This window comes from Delphinus delphis, chromosome 9 (genome assembly GCF_949987515.2).
Source record: "Delphinus delphis chromosome 9, mDelDel1.2, whole genome shotgun sequence".
Classification (NCBI taxonomy): domain Eukaryota; kingdom Metazoa; phylum Chordata; class Mammalia; order Artiodactyla; family Delphinidae; genus Delphinus; species Delphinus delphis.
The window spans coordinates 68,573,092-68,593,666 of NC_082691.1; the positions used below are offsets into that span (position 1 = coordinate 68,573,092).

General features: G+C 35.1%; 1 pseudogene; it reads left to right on the forward strand.

The window, feature by feature from the left end:
- Positions 1-202: 202 nt before the first annotated feature.
- Positions 203-20,203, forward strand: LOC132430524 (akirin-1 pseudogene; annotated as a pseudogene).
- Positions 20,204-20,575: the final 372 nt, after the last annotated feature.

Consider the following 20,575-nt stretch of genomic DNA (forward strand, 5'->3'; position numbering starts at 1 on the left):
AAGTTGAAACCAATGCACATGGATGACTTTGAAGGGTTCAGCACTTCAGTGGAGGAAGTAACTGCAGATGTGGCGGGAAAAGCAAGAGAACTAGAATTAGACGTGGAGCCTGAAGATGTGACTGAATTGATACAGTCTTATGATAAAACTAACAGATGAGGAGGCACTTTTTATGGATGAGCAAACAAAGTGGTTTCTTGAAATGGAATCTACTTCTGGTGAAGCTGCTGTGAATATTGCTGAAATGACAATAAAGGATGAAGAATATTATATAAACTTAGTTGATAAAGTGGAAGCAGGGTTTGAAATGATTGACTCCAATTTTAAAAGAAGTTCTATTGTGGGTAAAATGCTACCAAATAGCATTACATGTTACAGAGAGATCCTTCGTGAAAGGGAGAGTCAACTGATGCCACAAATCTCATTGCTGTCTTGTTTTAAGAAGTAGCCACAGCCACCTCCACCACCTTCAGCAACCACCGCCCTGACCAGTCAGCAGCCAGCAAAAAGATTATGACTCCCTGAAGATTCAGATGATAGCACTTTTTAGCACTAAGGTATTTTTTAATTAAGGTAGGTACATTGGATTTTTTAGACATAACGCTATTGCACACGATAGACTACAGTACAGTGTAAACATAACTTTTACATGCACTGGAAAACCAAAGCTTTGTGTGACTGCCTTTATTTTGACATTCCCTTTATGACATATACCTATAAACATCTCATTTGAACCTCATAACAACCACAAAAGTTAAGTACATATTATTATTAAACCATTTGATAGATAAGAAAAGTGAGGTTATAAGAGGTAAATGTTATTTTTCTTAATGTCACTTAGCTGATAAATATCAGAAGAAGGACACAAATGCAGGTATTCAGACTCAAAATTTCAGTATGCACTAGTCTCTGATAGGATTTGCAAATATAAAGATGAATGAAATATGTCCTGTCCTTCCAGAGCTCACAATCTGTTGGCTTATAATTATGCTTACTGTTCTGTGGGTGGGGGAAATGGTAGAAGTTTTTAATTCAGTTTGACCTAGTCTGAAAGAATTACTGAAAACTGTCATCCTGAACTGAGCCTTTAAGACTGAATAGGAGTTTGCCAGATAAAGTCTATTGGAATGGGATAGGGATATTCTTTCCCAAATGACGAAACAACATGAGGCAGGAAGGAGAGTAGACTCAATTTCAGAAAGATAGAAGAGGAATGAAATAGCAAGTGTCAGTAGATGAGCTGGAGAGTTAAGGTAAATGAGGAATTTGAATGAAAGGGTTTTTATCTGGTATGTTATAAGTAACCATTAAAGGGCTTTAAGAAAGTAAGGATGACATTGCATTTTTTCAGTAGATTTCTGATAAGTGTGAATATATTTGAGTAAATGAGCCTAGGGGCAGGAGGTCCAGTTAGTTGTCTATAAAAATTATCCAGTAAGAGTTGTTAAAGGCCTGGACTAGGATAACAGGAGTAGGATTGGACAGGAAAAGATATTTGAACAAGATTAAGTGGGTAGGAGTTTACAAATGATTGGATTTGAGAATGAGTGATTCTAGGTTGATAGAGTGAATGGAAGATAATGGGATCCCCAACTGAATAAAGGAGCACATGAAAAACCAGTTTTAGAAAAGAGAAAGTGTTTAATTTGGGACAGAATTAGTGATGTTAAACATGTTCTTATGAATTTAGACCTTCAGAACAGCAGGTGAAAAACTTGGTACTACATAAATTTGGAAGTCACCTAAGTATTTGTGAACATTAAAAATGAGAGTAAATTATATCTTTCAACAATTGCATGTCACGTGAGAAGGGCAATGAGCAGAAAAAATAAATCTGAAGAACACTAAGAATTAAGTACCAGAGCAAAAAAAAATCGGAAAATATGAGGAATAAATGGCACGGTATCAGTAGAGTTTCAAGAAGAAAGGGATGGTCAATAACTTCAAATATAGAAAGTTTCAGTAACTGAAGGTAATATTTGGATTTGGCAAAGGTTAGAACATTTTTGGTAAAAAACTATCTTCAGAGGTTTGTGCTTCCTTTGAATCCTCTGGGGAAATTCTTCTTTTCCCTAGTACTACAGAATTGTGATTGTTTTTCTTGCTTTATTAATTCTGCAATGAGGTGCAGAGAATGACATCGGTAAGATAAGGATTCCCTGGCCCCCTCACTGTCCACTTCCGTCTTGGCAGTTTCCACTCTCAGTGTGAATCCCTGAATGGAAATATAATGCTCAATAAACAACTTCTGACTGTGGAATTCTTAAACCAAGCTAGTAAATCAGATGCAGTCTGTAATTCAGTTCTGTATGAATGGAGGACTACGTATCCCAAAACACTGCTGCACGTAATCCACACACTCTTAACTTTTTGCTTGTCGACAATGTTCTCTCTGTGTAGACTTTTCCTCCTAGGAGGTGCTGCCATTATATTAACACCTATTTCTGTTCCTGGTGGTTAGTGCAGTGAATATACACTTTTTTTTTTTTCTTTGCCTGGCACCTAAAGCCCCTCTTTAAAATGGAAAATTCGTCACGTTTTGAATCCTGGTGAGAGGAAGAGTTCAGAACTTCTACTGAAGTTGACAGTTTCAGCTACTTGCTCTCCCAGTGTTCAGATGTCTTGCCCGATTTCTCTCAGATCCATTTCCTTCCTTTCTCTGCTCAGCTAGCTCTGTATCACAAGAAACTACAACAAACTTCTGGAGAGGTTAGGCCAATGGAAGGCATTGATGGATGTTTGGAACTTGGAAGGCATGCAGAAGCTAGGCAGGGTAATTGTGTCTCTATTATTCTGTCTCAGGCAGCATCTCTGTCACATCGCGTCCATAGCTCAGTCTCCTGGGACAATTTATCCCTCAGGGTCTCAACTTTCTCCAGGCATTCCTTAATTTATTTTTAGTTCCAATCAAATCTCCCTCTCTTCTGAGCTCTGGTAACACCCATTTTTCCTCTAGCCCCAGGAGTATTACTAGCTTCCTTTTGTTCCTTAATTTCTGGATGGGCTCACTGTCTTCCGTTTGGCTACTCAGCTCTTCCAACCCTGCATTACAGATCCAATATATTTGTAAGACTAAATGGTTTCTTGGTCTTATAACTAGACTAGACCCTGACTACCTCACTCAGCCTCCTTTGTAGCTGGGGTGCAGGTCTGTGTCTCAGAACCCATCAATCATATGCATTTACTCTGGACTTTGGAAAGGTTGCTGTTGCCATGATAAAGAGACGAGACAGAGAACACTCTCTGGCTATTATATGAGTTTCAATGTTGGCTGCAGTGTTAGTGATGCTAGTGATGGTGTCCATTGCCCCATTCCATTATTTTCAGGGGTACAAGCTTCAATGTCCTGTGGCTTGGAGCGCTGTTACCTCCTCACCGAGTTTCTCAGCCTTCTAGGAAATTCTATACACTACGCTTCTAATAAATTCTTTGCCTGAGACAAAAGAATTAGTTTCTCTTGCTTGCCACTAAGAACACTGACTGATACATATTGAATCCTAGGAGTTACAGTCTTAAAACCAATATAGAATAAGAAACTGTAGGCAGTTCCCTGGTGGCCCAGTGGTTAGTACTCTGCACTTTCACTGCAAGGGGCACGGGTTCGCTGGGGAACTAAGATCCCGCAAGCCGCATGGCGTGTCTAAAAAAAAAAATGTGAGAGAAATAGTTTTAAGAAATGAGCCTGATTCTGGCCAGCTCTGACAGTTCCAGTGCAATTCTACCTGACAACATCCTTGAGTCCCAGATTTAGAGACAGCAATTTGGGATGTTCTGGGTCAGAAGGCAGAGCAGGTATAGTACAGAGGTATCTGTAAATCTCTCCAGACACCAACTTAGTTCCTCTCTTTAGTTTGTAGCATTGTTGCCCAGATTCGTGTATCTACATTCAGGGCTATTTCAGTGGAAATTTAGGAGATGACTTGGCATTGCTCAGTAGCCAAAATGTCACCACAGTGCCCAGTCCCTGTAAGTCATGCTGCAATTGATTGTTTATTTGGCTCTCTAATGGGACAATGAACTCCTTAGCAACAAACACCGTGTCACTTTGCTCCACATTCTAAGACCTAGCAGAGAACAGGAAAGATATTCAGCAAATATTTACTGAACAAATGAATGGATTCTGGAAAACCAGACTGAGAAACTAAAATTTTGTTCTGTTTTGTTTCTGAAAATACAGTCACTGAATTTAGAACATTGTCTTTGGAAAGAGTACACAATGCTTTTTAGTTCAGCTATTCTCAGACTCCTCCAAGCTTCCTCCCTCATATTTCTTTACAATATCCCTCTTGTGCTTGTTCAATAAAATGTCATCTCCACGAAAACCTCCTTGTAAAGTGTCAGTTATTCCTTCCTTTGTGGTACAATATCACTTTGTACTTATGCTAATTATAAGAATTGTTGTATCACACTGTGTAATTCGTCTAATTGTCTGTATCCTCTATTAGACTTGGAATATTTCAATGACCAGAACCATGGTGCAGAACCTGCATCAATCCTTTGCACAATCTCAGGCATATTTTAGGACCAAGGTTCTTCATAGATTACTTGGAGGGATTCAATGAGACTGACTTTCTTCTTAATGCATGCAAAATTTCATGCAGACACATGCTCTTTTTTGAAGAAAAGGTACATTTAGTGTTTTTAAATGTTTGTTGTATTTAATTTAATCAATCTACATGTCAAATATGTTTTTGTTTTCTTATATTTTAATTTTTTCAATACAAACTGCAATACATTACAACATTAAATCTGATACAGTGTTGTTTTCATGGGCATTCTTTCCATAGTAAAATGTAAAATGTTGGGATAAAGGAAGAGAAAGAAAAACAAGGAGAAAATAATCTGTTCTCTAGATCACTGTTCTATAGATTATTATTTTTATTATAATGTTCTACCCTATCTCCTTTCTCTCCACTAGGCAAGGGATTTCTCCACACTGCTAAGATGTTACCTATTATGAAATGAGATGGAAAGAAAAGCACTGAAGTAATAGTTCTGATGACTCCATTGAGGCATTAAAGTCGTTTCTACTAAATACTCAATTTAAAAATATATTGCTGATTTTTCTCACCAGAGTTTTTCAGTCCACAGTTCTTTATTTGAACTTCTTGAGGTCAGATGGGTTTTCAAATGCTGTATTTTTTCTAAATACTAAAAAGGTAATAAAATGCATTTACTGCCTATTAAGCAGCACCCTAGCGGAATCTGGGACAGCATCCCAAGATCCAACACACTAAAAATGCTATAGAAAACTGTATGGATATTCAGACTGAGAAAGATAAGTAAAGACTATAAATAAACCAATGTCATTCTTTGAAGTCAAAATTTGAAGCCAAATTAGGTCAGGTTTTGCAGACAAAAAAAAAATTAGTTTTCAGAGTTATTTGGATCTTGGAAATCAAGGCTTGTATTCAACTTGCACTACTGGGCTCCTTATTATGAATTTTTCAACTGAATTATTTTTCTTAAACTATACCAACTTCAAACTCATAATGGAGCTTATGGAATGCTATCACTGCCAAAAGAAGAGTAGATGAAAAATAATGAGTTATAGGGAGTGTGGAGAGAAGAAACCTCAGCATCTTAAAATGTTAACTACTACAAAAATAATTCAGAGTTTTAGAATTTATGTATGTCACATACATAAATACACAAACATGCACACACACACCAGATAAGCAACAGCAAACATAGAGCACTAAATGGCATACAGGCATGGTCAAGGTTACTTTGGATGCTGTAAGTTAGAGGTTGAATGAGAAAGTATGGGGGAAAAAATGGGATATGCAACAAGGAGACTGTCATGGTCCCTATAAACTTACCATAAGGATATCAGACTCACCAAGCAGTTTAAAAAAAAGAAAGGGCCAAAACCTTCTGAACATTCACAAATGTTCAGAACAGGGGTATTCACAAAACTTCTGCTCATTGTGGACTTAGTGGTTAAACAGTCTTTAGCAGAAAGTTAAGGTGCAGTTTCTGGGTCAGTCATTCTAGTTAAAGTATCTCTTTTCCCTTGATTTTCACAGAAGGACCCTCTCTGAATGAGTTTTTAAAAACTCAATAGTTTTTAAAAACTATTGGGAAAAATTTCACTGAGAAAGTAAGAGATAAGCAATATAAGCATCCTATTAAAAAGTAATTTCAGATGACTAGAAGCAAAATATACAAAGACGAGGATGTGAAAAACGAAAGAGCATTCTTTCATGCCCACCATGAACATTTTAAGTTAAATACTTTTTTAAAAAAAAATTTAATTGTACTGTCAACAATAAGGACCTTCTCAAGAGCATATTAACCAAAACATGGGGACCTAGTTCACTCATTAAAATGTTTCATTACTCAGACAATGTGTGTTACCTATTGATTATTATCAGTTACAATTCCTAACACAAATAAAACTTAGTCACATTTAAAAATCAGGTTTAGCAAGTCATTTTTGGTAATAATGTCCTTATAAAAGTATTTCAAAAATCATACATTTTATACATATATATATCCCTTCAATGGTATTATTTTCCTGAACTCAAATTATCAGGTGGATGTAACCAGACTAGCATGGGACACAAACAAATTCTACTTGCTCCTTACAGAGAGGTGAATCATACCGCGGGGATCTGGGATGCTGGAGACCATAGTCTCCACTGATACAATTTCCCCCCAAATATCCATTCTTTTCCTCGGAATATCCCGCCATATTCTTTCATCATGAGTTATTAAAAGAAACCCCTCTGAGGAAACAGCAGTACCTATCAGATCACTGATGTGACGGCTTGAGCAGAGTGACAGATGGCACATGTGCTTTACACATTCTCAAAGTGCATAATTATAATCGATGATTGGCCTATCTTCCACATTCCCCCCAGGGAATACTGTTTTCCTTGTTTGACTTCTTTTCTTGTTTGCTCAGCCTCTCTCTGGAATTTTTACTTTTTCAATTCCCTGACTTCATATTGTTCCTTAATTCCATACCCCTTGTTCTTCTGCTTCCTTAGGAGTCCAGTCTAAAGCAAGCATATTAGAATAGGAAATTTAAATACAATGGCATTAGAAGATAAATAAATAACTGAACATAGACTTTTTAAATGACAGGATTTTTGACTGAGAAACATTCTAAGATAAAATGCAGCTTACTAATTACCATAATTATGTTGTTTATATACATTAATACATGTATACAATGCGTGAAAGACTTCACTTGAACTAGCGTTCACCGTAAGCAAATATTAGTCAACACTTATTTTAAAAAGAGCTATATTAAAATTTAAAATGAAAATTAATACAAAACAGAAATAGAGAGAGACTCAGAAAAGGAAGACAAAGAATGTGGATGGCATTTACAGAGAAAACAGTATCACTGAAATGGTTACTATATTGTATCATTTTGAAATCATAGTAGAAGACGGCGCTAATGACTCCACCCCCACAAGTCTGGGAAACAGATATATTACAGATGTTTTTCAAGTAAATTGATTAAACACTGAAGCTTCTGAAAATTTCTGGATAGGAATGGTTTGTGGAAGTGGTTGCTCTCACCCTTTCCCCACCACTCTCAACACACACATCCACACACATATATACAACATGAAGTGTCATCACACCATATTACAGCATATCAAGAAGCCACTCTATGTTTGTTAGCTTAAACAAATGTATCATTGAACTCATCATTTTTATTATAAAATAATTCATCTCTCTTCATAGTTTCCACAGACGTCCATGAAATTTCTATGGCAAGAATTCAAGAATTTAATAGGCAACTCACTGATAAAAAAAAAATGAAGAGAGAAGATAAACTTTTTTTGAGAAGCATAAAAAAGTACTAGTCTAAATTAATAGAGAAATTTCTACCTGCTGTGATGAGATTCATCTATTTAAATATTACTTAAGAATTCATTTTTAAATTTCTATGATCAGGATTAGTTTCATTATATAAATGCATAGTTCTTCTAAGAAAAGGTTTAACATTAGTGTATACAGTTCACAAAAGTGTTTGCTAATGATTCAGAATTTGCATGTAAATATGCATAGTGTTATAATGCTTGGGGAAAGGAAAAAGTGAAAATAAGAATACAGCTACCAGGGACTCCCCTGGTGGCGCAGTGGTTAAGAATCCGCCTGCCAGTGTAGGGGACACAGGTTCGAACCCTGGTCCGGGAAGATCCCACATGCCGTGGAGCAACTAAGACCATGCACCACAACTACTGAGCCTGTGCTCTAGAGCCCACAAGACACAACTACTGAGCCCACATGCCACAACTACTGAAGCCCACACACCTAGAGCCCATACTCTGCAACAAAGAGAAGCCACCGCAATGAGAAGCCCACATATCACAAGGAAAAGTAGCCCCCGCTCACCACAACTAAAGAAAGCACACGTGCAGCAATGAAAACCCAACGCAGCCAAAATTAATTAATTAAAAATAATACAACTACACATATTCTACTTGATATAAATCTCTGTAGATTCAACATTATCTTATCAGCTGATAGATGATAATGCCTTTGAACATTTGACAAGGTCTATAGGCAATTGAGGGGGCACACTGCAGAAAGTTAAGAATTGGTCTAATCCTAATTATTTTGATAGTTCATTTGTAACCAATGCTATGTAGATTCCAGACAAGCACATGAAAATGAAGTGATGTGGAATATGTAGATAAATTGTCATGAAAAACCCATTAGGGGGAATAAAAAAGATTACAGTCTCACCAAACACTGGCCCAAAAGGAGGGAATTTAAAAGAAGCTATAAACCTCCAAGTATTTAGACAAGTTATAAGTAAAAGGTTATGGTAGTTTTGATTTGCATTTCTCTAATGATTAATGATGTTGAGCATTCTTTCATGTGTTTGTTGGCAGTCTGTATATCTTCTTTGGAGAAATGTCTATTTAGGTCTTCTGCCCATTTTTGGATTGGGTTGTTTGTTTTCTTGTTATTGAGCTGCATGAGCTGCTTGTAAATTTTGGAGATTAATCCTTTGTCGGTTGCTTCATTTGCAAATATTTTCTCCCATTCTGAGGGTTGTCTTTTGGTCTTGTTTATGGTTTCCTTTGCTGTGCAAAAGCTTTGAAGTTTCATTAGGTCCCATTTGTTTATTTTTGTTTTTATTTCCATTACTCTAGGAGGTGGGTCAGAAAGCATCTTGCTTTGATTTATGTCATAGAGTGTTCTGCCTATGTTTTCCTCTAAGAGTTTGATAGTTTCTGGCCTTACATTTAGGTCTTTAATCCATTTTGAGCTTATTTTTGTGTATGGTGTTAGGGAGTGATCTAATCTCATACTTTTACATGTACCTGTCCAGTTTTCCCAGCACCACTTATTGAAGAGGCTGTCCTTTCTCCATTGTACATTACTGCCACCTTTATCAAAGATAATCAAAACTACAATGAGATATCATCTCACACCAGTCAGAATGGCCATCATCAAAAAATCTAGAAACAATAAATGCTGGAGAGGGTGTGGAGAAAAGGGAACACTCTTGCACTGCTGGTGGGAATGTGAATTGGTTCAGCCACTATGGAGAACAGTATGGAGGTTCCTTAAAAAACTACAAATAGAACTACCATATGACCCAGCAATCCCACTACTGGGCATATACCCTGAGAAAACCAAAATTCAAAAAGAGTCATGTACCAAAATGTTCATTGCAGCTCTATTTACAATAGCCCGGAGATGGAAACAACCTAAGTGCCCGTCATCGGATGAATGGATAAAGAAGATGTGGCACATATATACAATGGAATATTACTCAGCCATAAAAAGAAACGAAATTGAGCTATTTGTAATGAGGTGGATAGACCTAGAGTCTGTCATACAGAGTGAAGTAAGTCAGAAAGAAAAAGACAAATACCGTATGCTAACACATATATATGGAATTTAAGAAAAAAATGTCATGAAGAACCTAGGGGTAAAGCAGGAATAAAGACGCAGACCTCTTAGAGAACGGACTTGAGGTTATGGGGAGGGGGAAGGGTGAGCTGTGACAGGGCGAGAGAGAGTCATGGGCATATACATAGTAACAAACGCAGTAAGGTAGATAGCTAGTGGGAAGCAGCCGCATGGCACAGGGATATTGACTCGGTGCTTTGTGACAGCCTGGAGGGGTGGGATGGGGAGGGTGGGAGGGAGGGAGACGCAACAGGGAAGACATATGGGAACATATGTTTATGTATGACTGATTCACTTTGTTATAAAGCAGAAACTAACACACCATTGTAAAGCAATTATACCCCAATAAAGATGTTAAAAAAAAAAAAAAAAGGTTATGCTATGTTGGGTGAGTATCAAATAGGGATCACCACAGTAAGCAAGTTGTCCATTTAGCACAGAACTCTGAAGTCATGACAAATGGATATTATATACTATCATTCCTGGTTGAAATTATTCCTGATAATCTGGAAGGTGAAATGAGTTTTTTTCAATTAGAATTTGTTGAAGCACATTTGATTGTGACAGATAAACTAGAATCTTTTCTTTTAATCTCTCAGCTGAACTCAAAATTCATCCACTTGAAAATTATCTAAAACTAAAAACCTATGCCTCTTCCTCCATCTTTCTATCCACCTGTAATGTTCTCCAAGTCAGATTTCAGCACTATCTTCAGACAAGTCACTGTAACCCCACACCACTCTCTTTTAACAAGCTCTGCTCTGTCTTATCTATCTATACCAAATATTTGAGGTTTTTCTGTAGGTTTATATTCTAGTAATTAGAGAAGAATATTAAAGATTGAGCATCTAAAAAAGTTATACAGCTGCTAAAAATAATAAAGTTCATAAATGAAGTTAGCTCATTATTTCCTTCCTTCTCCATCAGCATCTTAATTTACTTTGGAGCTACTCCTACACAGCACGTTTCTCTGTCTTCACTCACAGATGTTGCATAGTTTTCTCTACATTCCTAGGTTCTCACCCACTTCTCATATTTTCTCTCTTTCAGAACCAGTACACACTGAGGTTTATTAATAATTGTCATAGATATAAAGTATAAAAGGCCTCAAATGAATTTCAGCATCACCTTTTTGCAAGAAGGACAGACATCTGAGGTCATTCCAGCAGAGATCTTAATTTACTTCATAAAGAAGGGTAGAACAACTGTCCTCTGGCATAATATTGCAATCTAATCACTGGAAATTCTGTTTTCCTCAGTTTCATCAGAAAGACCATTTAACAAACCTGAGCTTAGCTCACTTTTTTAAGATATGGAAAGGAACAAATATAAAGTTGGAAGCAACAAAACTGTAAGCATTGTTAACTTATAAACTTCAAATGAAAAAAAGAATGTAAAAATATTTCATATTCTGAAATGTTTCACATTCAAAAAGCAATATATATTTCTATCATAATATTTTTATTGTTGAAATTTTTAGACTTAAAAAAATCAGATATTCCAGTATAGTTTAATTGTCATTGTTTTTGCTTATAATTAGATATTAATCACTATAAAGTCTTTAAAGTTTTCCGTTTAGTGGTATCATTTTAGATTACTAAGTTAAAGTTGCTCTTTTACACGAAATCCTTAAGAGAGGAGATTATTAAAATATGGGTTAACTCATGTTCTGCATAAGTCTGAGAAGCAAGCAGAAAGAAGAGCAGGATAAAGTACACTTACAACATGAAAGAGCTGGAAATTATGAAGTGACTTGTAAGGGATTTTAAATCATACTATAAAAGGGGCCCTTGAGTTAAGAAAAAAATTCAAATTAGTTATCCTATTAGAGATACAGTACAGGAAAAAATCGCAGATAGGGCAAATACTTTATTCATAACATGCTAACTAAAATTTTAAAAGCTGAAGTAATATCTTATACATATGCCTCAAAGATAAATATTAATGAATAAAAGAAATTTCCATACTGGTGAATGGGAAAAAAATCTATAGTAGCAAATCAGCCTATGGTTTTTTGTTTGTTTCCTTTTCTTTTGTCTGCTATGTGATTTCAGTAAAATTAAAACTCTTTGAGCATTTTTCCTACGCTCATATTTTATGACAATGTCTAAGTGAAGCGCAGCTGGCATGCTCCAAGTTCGCAGCCATCGCTGATCACATCAGTGGATCTAAACAATCTTTCCTCTTCTCACACGAGTAGAATCTCACTCTTTAATGGACCAATACAACAACTGATTAACACATTTCTAATGAAATTTATATACCATTTTTATGTATTTATCTCATATCCTATCCCTGTGTATTCCCTACTGCCAAGAACAATAAGTTTAATTTAGTAACACTAAACTCAAGTAAATTAGTATGTCTAATTGACTCTAAGTTCTGATTTATAAAAAAGTCTCTTCACTAACTGAATGTGCTTGTGTGTAGAACTTTTTGGGATCTCATGCAAACTAAAGTCACAATGATATTTCCTATTACATATTCCTGAAAGGAAGCAACCTCAGTGATAAGAACAGAAGGGTCTATAAAGAATAATGCATAATGCTTGAGCAATGCAAATGAAAAAAAGTCAGTGTCACAATCCCTAAGTATTTATAATTTTGTGTGGAAATTATATTACTATTAAGAAAACATTTTAAAATACACTGCCTGGTATCAAAGTATGTTTAATTAAAAGTGTTCATATTTTAGACTCAGAATGATGGATTCAAAAAGCATTTTATGAAGCACAATATTTTTTTATTTAAAAGAATAAGTAAAACATAAAAGTTTAAGATATATGTTTGTTACCACATTGCTGCTTTTTATAGGGGGTGAGTCGTGCTATTTGGATTAAGCTATGGAATGAATTAAAATTTAAAATGTCATTTTCAACCAATATCTTATTTATCTTTACAATCCTTCTTGCCCAGTACATAGTATAGTGTGGTTTGTTTTTGTTTTTTGTTTTTGCCATAATCGGTACCTCTAAATATTTTTAAATTAAAATCTGTTTAGTGAGTAAGAAAAGTTCATTTACTATAAACGATCAGAGATGGAGAAGTTTTAAAGATAGCCTCTGTATCTATGTGACTGGGAAGTAGAATCATCTGAAAAAAATAAACAAAAAAGTTTCTGGTGGACTGATTATTGACTGAAAGGCAACTTTATGTACTCTGCTCTGTGACTCCAGGGTTGAGAATTTGCAAACTATATTTCCCAAATTCTCTGAAAATAGGAACCACTAGAAGGTATGTTGACTTTCTCACCATGGTTTAAGATGCTCAACAAAACTGTTTATATTCCATCCCACTTAGAGAAAAAAACTTCCTTTTAGGGATGGCATAAATATTTCGCCTATTTTTGAACTTTATATAAATGTTTTATGGTTTGCTTCTTTAGCTCAACATTATGTTTGAATGATTCATCTATCTTGTTTTACACATAGCACTAGATTATTACTTTTCACATCTTTAAAAGATGTCATTATACAAATATATCACCAGTTATTTATTCAATGTAATGTTGACAGTCATTTGGGTTGTCACCAGTATTAAAGTATTCCAAACGTTACATCTATGAACATTTGTGTTCACTGTTTAGCAGACTCTTCTACAAAGTGATCGTACAAATTTGCACACCAATTCAGCAACATATGAAAATTCTAATAGCTCTATATCCTCTAAAAGACTTTTTAAATGTTGGCCAAACTTGTAAGTGTGTAGAGTTATCATACTATAGTATTAATCTGCATTTCCAAAAATATTAATAAGATTGAGAACTTTTTAATCATCTATAAGAAGTAAGTTGCAAGTTCAATGGGACTATATATATTAAACATGTTTAAAATTCTTGAGCTGCCCAGGAAGAGATAAAAGTACTAACTCACATATGAAAATTCAAGAATGCATTCTGTAATTTGTACATATAGTAAAAGCACATACAATTACTTGGCTGCTGGAAGAAAACTAGAATAATAAAAATAATCAATTCGAAATAAGTTAAGAAAGGTGAGAAAATGGAACACAGCATAGATGGGAAAAATTCATAAAATTGTACAATGGCAAATTTAGATGTTAAATACCAATTATTCTGCTAAATATAAAATTCTATATATTCTAATTAAAATGCAAACATATTAATAAATTTTATTAACAATTAATGAAAAATAGTTTCCACAAGATATATAAAATGCATGGATTTAAAATTTGAGAATAAAAAGATAGAAAAACATATACCATGTATAAACTAACCAAATGAAAGCAGAAATAGCTATATTAGTATCAGTAAACAATGTACTAATATAAAGTCCTAAAAATAAATTTTATTAATATAAAAATTTAATTCACCAAATATATGTAATATCCATAAATTTGTATGCAATAGCAAAGCCTCAAAACATATAAAATAACAAAATAGAACTTAGAAAAATGGCATAAATAATTCCACAAGATATTTTTAACCCATGTTTCTCAATAATTGAAAGGATAACCAGACAAATAGTAGTAAACATATAAAAGATTTGAGAAGTACTATTAACAAACTTCATCTAACCAACATAATATAGAACACTACTGGTAACAACTACAGAACAAAATTTTTTGCAGAACAGAAATTCTTGCCAAACAAAATTCTCAAGTCAACATTAAATATTGATCAGATCTGAGCACATGCCTCACGAAAACCAAGTATCAATAAAAACTAAAGTACTGAAATCATCTTGAATATGTTCTCTGGCCAAGTGCAAAGTTAGATAACTTTTAATTCCTCAAAGTTTGGATATTAAGAAATGCACTTCTAAATAATCAACTGGGTCAAAGAAAACATGACAAGAAAGAATTAGGAAATAATTTAAATCACATTTTACCATTTTCCAATGTATGCAGGTATGTGAAAAATGGGTATTAGAGTAAAAAAATTAAAACAACCATAATAAATATGTTTGGACCCTTAGGGAATTAAAAAATAATATTATATTCAACAATACTATTACATAAATAAATTTTAAAAATTATTTCATGGATATGATGATGTTTCAGTTAAATAGGAAAATATTCTTATTATTAGAGGAACATAGCTTTAATTTTTTTCAGAGTACTGTCATAAAATTTAAAATTATTTTCAAATAGTTCAGAAAATAATAGAACTACCTACTGATGAGAAAGAGAGGACAAATAAGACAAAAAGTTAAAAATTTGTAAAAGGATACCTCTACTTCTTACATTATTCTTTTAGTTTGTCTCCATCTTCACAATTTTTTTTTTAAAGATTTTCTTTTTAATGTGGACCATTTTTAAAGTCTTTATTGAAGTTGTTACAATACCGCTTCTGTTTTATGTTTTGGTTTTTTGACCTTGAAGCATGTGGGATCTTAGCTACCCAGCCAGGGATCAAACCTGCACCCCCTGCATTGGAAGGCAAAGTCTTAACCACTGGACTGCCAGGGAAGTCACCACAATTTTTCAAGTAAAATTTTTGTGAAATTTTTGAGGGATAAAGCTCAGGCTGTGGTCAGAGGCAAATTTATAACCTTCAAAGACAACTAGTGATGAAGAATGAAATGTAAAAATCTCAAGAATCTAACCAAGAAGTTAGAGAAAGAAAAGCAAATTATACATAAGACACAAGCAGAGATGAGTAACTTAGAAAACAGATATCCAAGAGAGGGTATAAACAAAGTCAAAATATGATTCTCTGAAAAGATTAATGAAACTGAAAAACCTCTGACAATATAAATAATATAAATGTAAAACATAAAAAAACACTTTAGGAATAAAAAAGGTATAACTGTACATTCTACAAATATTAAAAACTAATTATTGGGCTTCCCTGGTGGCGCAGTGGTTGAGAGTCCGCCTGCCGATGCACGAGATACGAGTTCGTGCTCCGGTCTGGGAAGATCCCACATACCGCGGAGCGGCTGGGCCCGTGAGCCTGCGCGTCTGGAGCCTGTGCTCCGCGGCGGGAGAGGCCACAACAGTGAGAGGTCCATGTACCGCAAAAAAAAACCCCAAAAAAACCAAAAAACTAATTATTAAGGATAATTACAGATATTAATTCTACAGATATTAAAAAGTAATACTGTTGTGGATTGAACTGTGTCCCCCAAACTTCATATGTTGAAGTCCTCTTTGCAGGTATAGTCAAGTTAAGATGAGGTTATTAGGGAGAAACCTAATAGAGTATGACTGGTGTCCTAATATAAAGGGGAAGTTTGGACATAGAGACAGACATTCACAGAGGGAAAATAATGTGAAGAAACAGAGAGAATGCCACTTACAAGGAAAAACTGAGGTACCAGAAGCTACTAGAGAGGCATGAAACAGGTTTTTTTCTTACGGCCTTCAGGAGAAGCCAATCGTAATAATGCCTTGATTTCAGACTCCTAGCATCCAGAACTGAGACAATAAATTTCTAAGACACCAAGTTTGCAGTACTTTGTTATAGCATCCCTAGCAAACTAATATAGGTTGTATAAACATATTTTGCCAATAAATTTAAAATGTTGATAAAGTTGACAAATTCCAAGAAAGAAACAATAAAAATTAAAATAAATATAAAATCAGAATAGTTTAATAATTTTAAGGAAGTGAAACCCAAAAATAAAACCTTCCCACAGAGACATTTCAAGGCTTAATCAGTAGATGGATTCAGTAATAAATCCCAGGAAATATTTCTGGAAAAAAATTATACAAATTTTTGGTTTTCAAATGTGATATGCTTTTTGCTCTCTAATATATTGATATTGTGAATTAAATAATTTGTTTTTCAAATGTATATCAGGCTTGAATTACCAGGATATATCCCTCTTTGTCATGATATATTATCCTTTTATATATTGTGGGGTTTGATTTGCTAATATTGTGCAAAGGATTTTTTACATCTAAGTTTGTCAGGGACATTGTTCTATTAATCTTTCTTTGTAATGTCTTTGTTTGGTTTGGGTTTTGGTCTGATAAAAATGAATTGCAAAATGTTTTCTCTCTTCCTTTTCTTGGAAAAGTTAATGTAGAAACAGTAATATTTCTTTTTTGAATGTTAATTAGAATTTTCCAGTGAAGCCATTTGGTCCTGGAGATTTATTTCTTGAAAAACTTTATTTATTAATTTGGTTTCTTTAATAGACATAGAATAATTCACATTATTTAATCTTGAGTAAGGTTGGTTAGTTAGTGTCTTTTAAGGAATTTGTCCATTTCATCTAAATTGTTAAATTTATGAGCATAAAGTTGACTGTAATATTTTCTTATATTTTTAACGTCTGTAGGATCTACAATAATATCCTTTTTTCATTTCTCATTTAATCATTTGTGCCTTCTCTTTTTTTCATGGTTACTCTTTCTAGAATTTTATTAATTTTTAATATTTTTGAAGAACGAGCTTTTGGGTTTTTTTAAATATCTTTTTTTTTCTGTCTTCAATTTCATTGATTTTTATTATTTCTTTCCTTCAGCTTGCTTTAGGATTAATTTTTACATTCATTCTTCTCACTCTCCAAAATGGTGGCCCCATCTTCCTTTCATGTGCTACTGTAGGTAAGTCAAGACTCAAATAACATCTTCTCTTATAAGAACCTGTATTTTCTTATACATCAGGGTAGTTGCCTGCCTAAGACCTCAGTTTTCTGTTGGGTTCTAAAGTAATGACTTTGTAGATTATCTGGAGTGATGATGCTCTTTCCAGCTTTCTACATCCTGGGAAAAAGTTAGAAACTCTTTAAAAAAAGTATTGTTCTCACTCCTTTTCAAATTAGATAATTTCTATTCATCTATCTTCAGGTTCACTGACACTTTTCTTTGTTACCTCTATTCTTCCGTTAAGTTCATCCAGGAAATTCTGAAAATTTTAAATATTATTATATTTTTAAATTCTAAAATGTCCATTTGTTTCTTCTTTATAATTTCTACTTTTCAGCTGAGAGTTCCTATCCTTTAATTTATCACAAGCACATGCCATATTAAGCACAGTTAATTTATATTCTTTTATGATAATCCCACCATTTGGGATATCGCAGTTGATTTTCTTCTCCTTTGGGAATAATACCATTTTCCTGGTTCTTCTTATGTTAATTAATTTGGAATTTATCCTGGACATTGTGAAAATTATGTGGTGGAGAATCTTGATATAGTTATATTCTTCTGACAAGCTTTGATCTATTTTCTAGCAAGCAATTACCTTGATTAGGCTCCTATTGCAATCTCTATCTCACTTGAAACAGGTAGCAACTCAATTTTAAGTATAATTTTTTTTTTTTTTACCTTCTAGCCAGGATGCCTGCATGTGCTATTTTTAGACCAGGTAGACACTTAGGTAGTGATTGTACACAGAACACAGGGTTCTCCTTCTATACTCTCTCCTTTCCAGGACACTCTTCTCATTCTCCAGCACAGGCAATGCGCTTTTTATTACAAGTTCAGCTGTCTTTCTCTGTGCTGTGAACATGGCCCACCCTCAGGCCAAATCCACAAAAATGGACTAACCTATGTCAGGACTTTTCTTCAAGTCTCAACTTCCCTCCAAAATCTGCCTTTTTTGTTCACTCTGGAGCCCTCAGAGTGGTTGGTTTTTTGTATTAGTCCAGAGTTGCTTCATATCATTTTGGAACAATTAGAATGTTAGAGGTTTATTCTGCCAAATGGTAAGAGAACTCCACAAATTCTCTTTTTAATGCAATCTTCTATTTAGCCCATTAATGCATTCTAAAATTTGATGATAATCTCTTTCATTTCCAAATCTTTTGTTGCTTTTTCTTGTTATTCTTGTTGTTCTTGTTATTCTTTTATGATTGGGCTGATAATTTTTGATGGTTTCTTATTCCTTTTTATGTTTATGGTTTTTACATCTATATTTTATTTCTTGAAGCAATTTTAAAACAATTATTTTATATTTTGTATTAAGTAATTCCAATATCAAGAGTTCTTAGAAATATACATATGCTGTTTTGTTAATTTTGTTCACTCTTACTCATAGGGGCTTTATTTCTTGTACATTTGGTTAACTTTATTATGTGCTCATATTAGACTTTTTTAAAGGGAGATTATTTGCATTTGTTTCTGTCGCATGTCTTCCAGTTTTATAAACTCAGGGCCACTTCAGTTTTTCAGCTTAGGATTCTCTGGACCTTGAAATTAGAGTAAATTTAATTTACAATTCATGTGAGGAAGTCCTATGATTACAAATTCTCAGAGTATTTTATTTTCCCATTCTGAATCTGCCTAAAATAGACAAGTTATCTTGTCGTTTTCCTTTGCTGGCAGGTTAGATTTTCTATCACCCTTTCATTGGCATTACAGCCATTTGAGAGTTCTTGCTTTATATGTGGGTCTCGATTCCAACTCGTCACTTTGTAAGAGTCCCAGACATTGTATTAATTTCACCAAAGAGTCTATAAAAATCAAGTCTAGTTCTTAGCAAATGTCCCAAAGCAGCCACAGATTCTATGTGTCCTTACTAATTTGGTTATGTTTCTCAACTTTTTAATCTCAGCTTTCAATTTTATAGCCTATTTGCATTAATTTTTCTGCACCTAAATGTTTTATGATGAGAGTGTTTTTCAGAATATCTAGTCACCCACCATATTGGTAGAAAAAGAAATTCTATACTTGGCTGCCGGTGCTGGAGCCGCCACTGGAGTCGGCTTGGCTTGCGAGCTCAGCTGAGGAGCGGGAGGTTGGGCCGCAGTTACAGCCGCGTCGACTCCCGGTGCCTGGCCCTTCGGCGGTAGGCGTGCGGGGCGACGTGGAAGCGGCCCATGGAGTTCGAGGCGGCGCTACTGAGCCCCGGCTCTCCGAAGCAGCGGCGCTGCGCCCCTCTGCCGGCCGCACTCCGGGCCTCAGGCCCCCGGACGCCGAGCTGCCGCCGCTGCTTCAGGCGCAGACCCCACCGCCGACTCTGCAGCAGCCCGCCCCGCCCGGCAGCGAGTGGCGCCTTCCAACCGCGGGGCAAATTTTTCAGAACATAAAACAAGAATATAGTCGTTATCAGCGGTGGAGACGTTTAGAAGTTGTTCTTAATCAGAGTGACGCTTGTACTTCGCAAAGTCAGCCTCACTCAGCGCTCACAGCACCTAGTTCTCCAGGTTCCTCTTGGATGAAGAAGGACCAGCCCACCTTTACCCTCCGACAAGTTGGAATAATATGTGAGCGTCATCTTAAAAGACGATGAAGATAAAATTCGGGATGAGTATGAGCAAATCCTCAATACCAAACCAGCAGAATATGACTCTTTTGTGAAATTCACACATGATCAGATTATGCGACGATATGGGACAAGGCCAACAAGCTACATGTATGTCCTGAATCTTTCTTGCATATCTGGGTACCAGGTTTGACCTCAAGAGATGGCTGCTGTACACTTTTTGCAACTAGTTTGATATCACATTTCAGCTCCAACTTTGCATCCTGAGAACACTTAAATGTTTCTGCAGGTCCATTTTATACAACTTGAAAGACCTTAAAACTTTCCAGTTGCCACAAGCATAATCTTTCTTTTCTGCTCATCCAAAAAACAGCTGTGCCCTACTGTGACAGATTTTCCAAACAAAAATACCTGGAGCAGCAGTTTAGCAAAATATGCCCTCAGTGGCACTCAACAAATGGAGTTTCCCCAAGTACAGTTCTGTAAGAAGTGTGTGTGAGAGTGTGTGTATGTGTGTGTATGTGTATTTTGTTATTATTTGTACTGTGCACATTTTTTTGATTTT